Genomic DNA, 7,589 nt, shown 5'->3' on the forward strand with positions numbered 1-7,589 from the left:
AAAGTGCAGATCTTTTGAAAGTCGCATAGGTTGCAGTGGCCTAAGACCGGCCCTGCAAAATAGCGGCGTATGCTACATCGGCGGTCGACTAGTAATTTATAACACATAAGTTCTTAACAAATAAAACTAAATTTAAATTTACCACCACTTGATCCAAACTATCTGTGGCTTGAATGTATTCGGCTAAGATTGGATATCATTCATTCATTCATCAATCCATCCATCCGGTCTTCTATCTATCTATCTATCTATCTATCTATCTATCTATCTATCTATCTATCTATCTATCTATCTATCTATCTATCTATCTATCTATCTATCTATCTATCTATCAATCTATCTATCTATCTATCTATCTATCTATCTATCTATCTATCTATCATGGGCGCTCACAGGGGGGTGCACTTAGAGCATCCCTCCCCCCTGGATTCTGGGCGGAAAAATTCTAGTCATTTTTTGTACCGTCACAGCAATCAAAATCTAATTAACAACTTAACAAGTAGTGCTTCCACTGGTGACTGAAGTACAGCTGTAGTAGACCATCCTAGGCTTATCAGGAATTGATGGCTGACCATGTACGTGAACCCCTCTGAATTATGAGTAACCAACCTTTAGCCAGTTTTTTACACCTTCAAATCAATTAACTTCTGCTAGGTATAAAATACGCTGGCGGTGCTCCCACTGAAATAAAGTTAATAATGATAAGCTATTATTGTAATACACTAGAATAGGTGAAAGACTGTGTGAATGTTCCCGTGATCTTTTTCTACGTGTATTTATTAATTTGATTAAAAGTTTAATACCTGAATTAGAACTCGAGAGCTCAAGCATCAGAAAGACTCGTCAAGCAAACACAATAACCTCTTTGCCAGTAATTCGCTTAAGAAAATGAAAAGTTGTATAGTGTCTATTGTAAGCTTCGAGCTTCAAAGTGGCGACCTAAAAAGCATTAAGGGGGCTAATTCAACCTATACCACCACATAAGTAAAGTATAATTCCTTGCTCGATAAAAATAATTAATTATCAGTAGTTAATTAATTATTTGTTTAATTTTATTAATTATTGTATTGTCAGATAAAAGAAATAATTGTGCCAAATTTCAGATAAATCCGAGACTGGATGTGGGAAAAAAAAACAATATCTAGAAAAACAAAGAAAACTATATACTAAAGCATAATAAGAACAGTAGCCATATATGTCAGTGAAACCCGGACACTAAACAAAACAACAGAAAATCTGCTTAATACTTTGGAACGGAAAATTCATTGATAAATTCCATGGTGCTACACAAGATGAAACTTGATGGAGCTCAGCCATTAACCAGGAGATATACCAATTGTATGGAGCATGGGCGTAGCCAGGATTTTTTTTCGGGGAGGGTTTGGGGGGGGGGCCCCCGACCCACCCCCCCCCGCGAAAAAAAATTATATATATATATATATATGTGTGTGTGTGTACATAATTAATCTTTATAACATTCTGACCCTTTCGGAAGACGTTTATTGTTTATTTTAGACTCCCCGCCCTTGCTAGCAAGGGGGTCTGGGGGAGGTCGCAGCGCTCCCCCAGCGCGGGGCGAAGCCCCACCGCCGAACACTATTTCTGGTATTGAAAGCCGCCGAGCACTATTTCTGGTATTGAAAGCCAACAAAATGCATATTCTGAGGTATCTACAGTGCATTATCTTGCTATTAAAAAGTTTTATTTCAAAAACCTAATTTGCTATTCTTACTGACTTTTTAGACCCTCTCGCGCCGTTCGGCGCATTTTCCGGCAAGCTGTTACCGCAACTCTTATTTTGCGTAATTCATTTTGTCGGAAAACATGTCCCGCAAAACCTCATGAGACGCTCTGTCACAACCTTACTAAGGATTCGACTCCCAGTTCGGCATATGATTTATTTGATTTAGACCCGATCTCTATGACTGACTCCTAAAATCTGTCTTAGCCATCTTTGTTGAGACACATTTAATGTTTTTCAATTTCGGTAGAAGACTATTCACACTTAATTAATGGAGCCCAAGCCACTGGTAGAAATCTGTAACCTTTCTTGACTACGCTCTTGAAATTACATGGCTGTATTTCGCTTTAGATTTTATATGGAAAAGGAAAGTTTTTTCGTCAAATCATCTGTTGAGGGGTTTTAAACTAAAAAATCTCTGGGTTTTTTTTTGTTTTGTTTTTAATTCAAAACCCAATTTAGCTACGATCATAGAATTTGGTGACTGTACTTTGCTTTAAAATAATATTGAAGAGAGAGGTTTTCAATTCTAAACGCTCTGTAGGGGAATTTTAAACTCAAAACCATCTGGAGGGGTTTTAAAATTTACAGAAAAAGCCATCTGGAGGAGGGGGATTTCAACTCAAAACCCCTTTGGCTACGCTCATAGATTTTATAGTGTGTAATTTGCTTTCTTTAATATTGAAGAGGTACTTTTTAGCTTAAAACCCCAACTGGAAGGGGGAGGGGGGTTAAACTCAAAACCCCTTTGGCTACGCTCATAGAATTTTGAGTGTGTAATTTGCTTTTTTTTTTATTGAAGATGGGGTTATCGTAAATTTTGGATGGGGTTTTAAAATCAAAATCTTCCTCAACTGTGCTGTTGGAATTTGGGGATTGTTGTTTGCATTTTTTTTTTGTTTTGTTTTATAGAAGAGGGGGATTTAACTGCAAAAACCTCTGATAGGGGGTTTAAAATTCAAAACCCCCTGTAGGGGGTTTTAAACTCAAAGCCCCCTGGTAGAGGGATTTGTATCTCAAAACCCCCTGATAGGGGTTTTTGAAATCTCAAAACCCCCTGGTAGGGGGATTTAAACTCAAAACCCCCTGGTAGAGGGTTTTTAACTCAAAACTGCCTCGGCTGTGCTGTGGTAAGTGATGATTTAGTATTAAAATCTCACCTAAAATAAACAAAATGAAAGCAACAATCAGTCACTTAAGTCCGTCCCCCCCCCTGCGGGGGGGATTTCATTTCGGGGGGGTTTGAACCCCAAGAACCCCCCCCTGGCTACGCCCATGGTATGGAGACCCACTGATAGTGACATGTCTATGTCATTTTAAAATAGTGTTAGGGAACCAAGGAGCAAATATAATATACCTGCAAAACAAAAAAACAGGCTACCCAAAGGCAGACAACAAACAAGATTTACAAGAACAGCTACAACAACTTTAAAGTTTGGGCTTGGAGTACAGTATTTTTCGATGTGTTCTATTTCTCTGAAATACTCATTTACGTCTGAGCTCTCGGAGAGCAGGGCAAGAAGAGCCGCACCATCAGCGAATTTTGTGAAAGAGCAAAAAGGACTATCGAATTGAAAATCACTGGTGTACAAAATGAACCACAATAGCAATGTCATAGCCCCTGGGGCGCTAAACTGTGAAAAGATAAGCGTGCATTTGATATTACATTGTTTAGCCTAACCCTCTGATGTCTTTGGGTCAAAAATTCATTAGCCCATAGTATTATATATGGACTAATCTTCAACGCTTTCATTTTTTTGAATAAGTAAATGAAGTTGTATGGTATTAAAAGCTGATGAGAAATCAATAAAGAACAATCTTTACATGAGTGTTAGGTAAGTCCAGATGTTTGTAGGCAAAATTTAAAATATTTAGGATGGCATCGTCTGCACCTTTACCCTTTTGGTAAGCGAATTGTAAAGGGTCCAACTTACTACCAAGATCATTCAGAAGAAACATTTTAACCAATTTTTCTAAACATTTAGACACCGTGGAAGTGAGTGAAACAGGTCTAAAGTCATTCATTTCCTTTGGTTTTGGATGGATTTAGAATTTGGTGTAGATCTAATAGATTGTAGAGTGCTGAGATCTACACGGAATAACACTCAAAGAATTATGAGACGGTGCAATAGCAAAAAATCACAGGACTTGCGTCAAGTCATCCAATCATGTCACAGTCATGTGCCGACTGTCGTAGCATAAGAAGATTGTATGAGGGCATGTAAAAAGGCTTAGGTCCTCATGCCATCAAATAAGCCCCGCTCAAGTCAAAAGATGGCATAATCATCAGTTTTCGTACGCTCTAAATAGAGCATTTACGCAGAACAATACCAGATCGACAATACCATTTCACCAGCTGCTTGGTTTAACTTCCCAACACTTCCAGTTTTTAATGAATTAGATGAAACCCTCTATGTGAAGGAACTGGGTTCAGCCGTTGAGATGCTTTCACACGGGTAAGCACCAGGAAAAGGTAGTATTCCCGCAGAAGCCATTCAGGCTGGATGGAAGACATGCCCTTAACGGGTCACTCCATGAAGTGCTAAATTGTGTTCGGATAAATGAATGGTAATCCAGGCAGGAATTAAAAGATGCAAACATTGTAGTGATGTATAAGAGGTCATCATAGCGATCACGTGTTATATGTATATATATATATATATATATATATATATATATATATATATATATATATATATATATATATATATATATATATATATAGGCTATATACATACAATAGGTGATCGCTATGATTTGAACAGTTATATAGGCATTTCACCCTGCGGCAGCGGCAGGTACAGGAGAAAAGCAGAGTACAAAAACAAACTATCGAATTGAAAATCATTGGTGTACAAAATAAACCAAAATAGCGATGTCACAGCCCCAGAGATTGGAGAGTTTCATGAGAGAGTAAACAATGACAAAGACGCTAACTTTCACTTCCCAATTGCCAACTAAATAAAGGTTACAAACAGAAGAGCTGAACAAATCAATTCTGCAGTGTTAAAAAAGCAATACTACATAATTATTAAACTTTTTTTTTCAAAATATAGCTTATCAAAAATGTAAAAACAAAGAAATGTGTAATTTATTTTTTCAAGATCAACAATATCATTGTTATTATTGAATAACATGTACTTTTTATATGTTTTCGTTCTACACGAGACGATGTGAAACGACAAAAAAAAATGTATTTAAAAAAAAGCGGTTGAACGGGCCCAATTAAACTGTTTTCTAGTAATAAGAAAAATAGTGATTTATTACCAATCAATACTCTCACTCAACAAGAAAGAGTAACACAAATAGTAAAATCACTAAATTAAGAGACATTTCATGACGGAAAACATAAAAGTTAAGTAAGAATAATTTATAAACACAGAAGCGTAATCTTCCAACATAAAAACAAAACCTTATCAATTCTCAGAAAGACACAACGATAAAGGCACATTTTGTTTACCATATGCTAAGACTAATTGCTTCTTCTTCGCTAGTACCATTAAATTAAGTTAAATAAAGAAGGATTCAATATGGGACAATACAATTATACGAGGGACGTTTGAGATGTATATAGCACACGTATGTCTATAATGAAAGCCAAAACAAAGAGACGGCGTATCTTGATTTGGGAACTGCTGTTCGCCGACGATACTGCACTCATATCCCATTCACAAGAAGGTTTAAAGAGGCTTGCGAATGCTCTGGCAACTGCTTGTCAACAGCTTAGCCTTACAAGAAGCCTCTCCAAGACTGAAATCCTGGCACAATATGTCTCAGAAATACCAGTAATACATATTGGAAATTGCACACTTACGGTGATGCAGGAATTCACATATTTTTGGGAACAACAATAGTCAGCAACAGAGACCAAGACACTAAACTGACAAAAAGAATAGTAAATGCTTCTGCAGCAATGGCAAAACTCTCCAAGCGTGTGTGGGAAAATACCAAATTGACTACGGCAACAAAGATCAGGGTCTACATGCCTGCGTTCTTAGCACACTTTTTTATGGCAGTGAGAGGCAGATCTGGGCAACTTACATGCATCAAGAACACAGATTAAATAGCTTCCACCTACACTGCCTGCGACACATAATGTGCATCTCCTGGAGGGATCATGTCACCACCAGGAAGTTCTGACACGGGCCAACATGCACAGCATCTATGCTCTTCTTCAACGCTGGCTCAGTCATGTCACTTGCTAGCCAGATGGAAGAATTATTAAAGACATCCTATAGGCTGAGCTTGCAGAGGGAGCCAGACCCAAGGGCCGCCCAAGACTAACCTACAGAGATGCCTGCAAGCGAGACATGAGAGCCACGGGCATCAACCAAAGTATGTAGGAGGAGAATGGACAGCGTGGAGAAAGACAAACTGTACGTGCTGCTCGAACACCGCCGAATGCAAAAGAAATGAATCTGCCTCAGCCAAGAGAAAGAAGAAGAAAGCTGCGCTATCAACTAGCCCTAAGGGGATGCATATACATGCACGAACAGTGGCAAACTCTGCCCCTCGAGAATTGGCTTGATACGTCACTCCAAATTCTGCCTCATCTCAAGACATAACCAAAGCCAGTGACTCATTTGGGCGCAATTAGTTAACCAATTATTACTGATTTTAAAATTATTTTTTAAATGGCAGGAAGGAAGCTAAACACAATCTTTTAAAGATAACAGGCAGTAATTAGCGGTTCTTTTCATTAATGACTTTTTTAAAAAAAGGAATCTTTTTTGTTTTATTTGTTGAGGGAGTTAGAGTTAAAGAAAGTTAGTCGAGAGTTTTTTTAGAAAGGGAAGTTTTTCCTATCGCAGTTGGTTCGTGTCACACGATGTACTTTTGTTTGAATTGATCTGATGATCCGCATTACGTCTAGTTTATATATATATATATAAGGCTTGTATTTTCCGTGGCTGCGCAGTCCCAGTTGTGACCTACATATTTTGCCGGGACAAGCATAACCATTGTTCGCAGGTGGTCGATTTAGATTTTCTTTTGTCGTCTGCGTTTGTCCTCGGCAGCAGATTTTCTTTTGGTCTCAAATTTGTATCCCGCGGCCTTCGTGAGTGACCTCCAACTGTCTCGTTCCGTCGCCGCATGCAGCCAGGTGCTCTCTTCTATGTCAGCCAAGGAAAGTTGACGCTCAAGCTGGTCTTTGAAGCGTTTCCGTGGGGCGCCTCTGTTACGTCGACCACCTTTTAACTCACCAAAAAAGACTGCCTTTGGCACACGTTCGTATCCCATACGAGATACGTGCATATATATATATATATATATATATATATATATTTTATATTGAAATAAATTATTTATTTACTATACATCTGAGGTGAGTCTCTAAGGAGAAATAGAAATCGCCCAACACACATATTTGATAGACTTAACGAAATTCTGTTGTTCGCTTTATGAAATTTTCTGCTAAGCCTAAGGTAGATCTAATAATCTCTATAGAATGCCTAGGCAAAGTAGGAAATAGAGAATCGCTTCGAATTTTCACTGATTATGTCAGGCATTCTAGATAGAGGGTGAGATAGATAGATAGATAGATAGATAGATAAAGATAAAAAAGAGAGAAAGAGAGAAAAATTCATCTATCTATCTATCTAGTCTTAGTAGAAAATATTTTATTTTGAAAGATGTTTTAAAGAAAAATAAAACTAAAGGAGAAAAAAAACAACAACAACATAAAGTGAACTACAGAGTTTCGTGTTAGTGACTACCCTATGTAATTCCACATCCTAAAAATAATTGAAAAAACAATTGCTATTAATATCATTGTTCATGTACTAAGCTTTTTCCAAACCGATTATCACGAGTGAGAGAATGTAGATAGTGTTGTGCTAGGTAGTGC

This window comes from Biomphalaria glabrata, chromosome 9, assembly GCF_947242115.1.
Source record: "Biomphalaria glabrata chromosome 9, xgBioGlab47.1, whole genome shotgun sequence".
NCBI lineage: Eukaryota > Metazoa > Mollusca > Gastropoda > Planorbidae > Biomphalaria > Biomphalaria glabrata.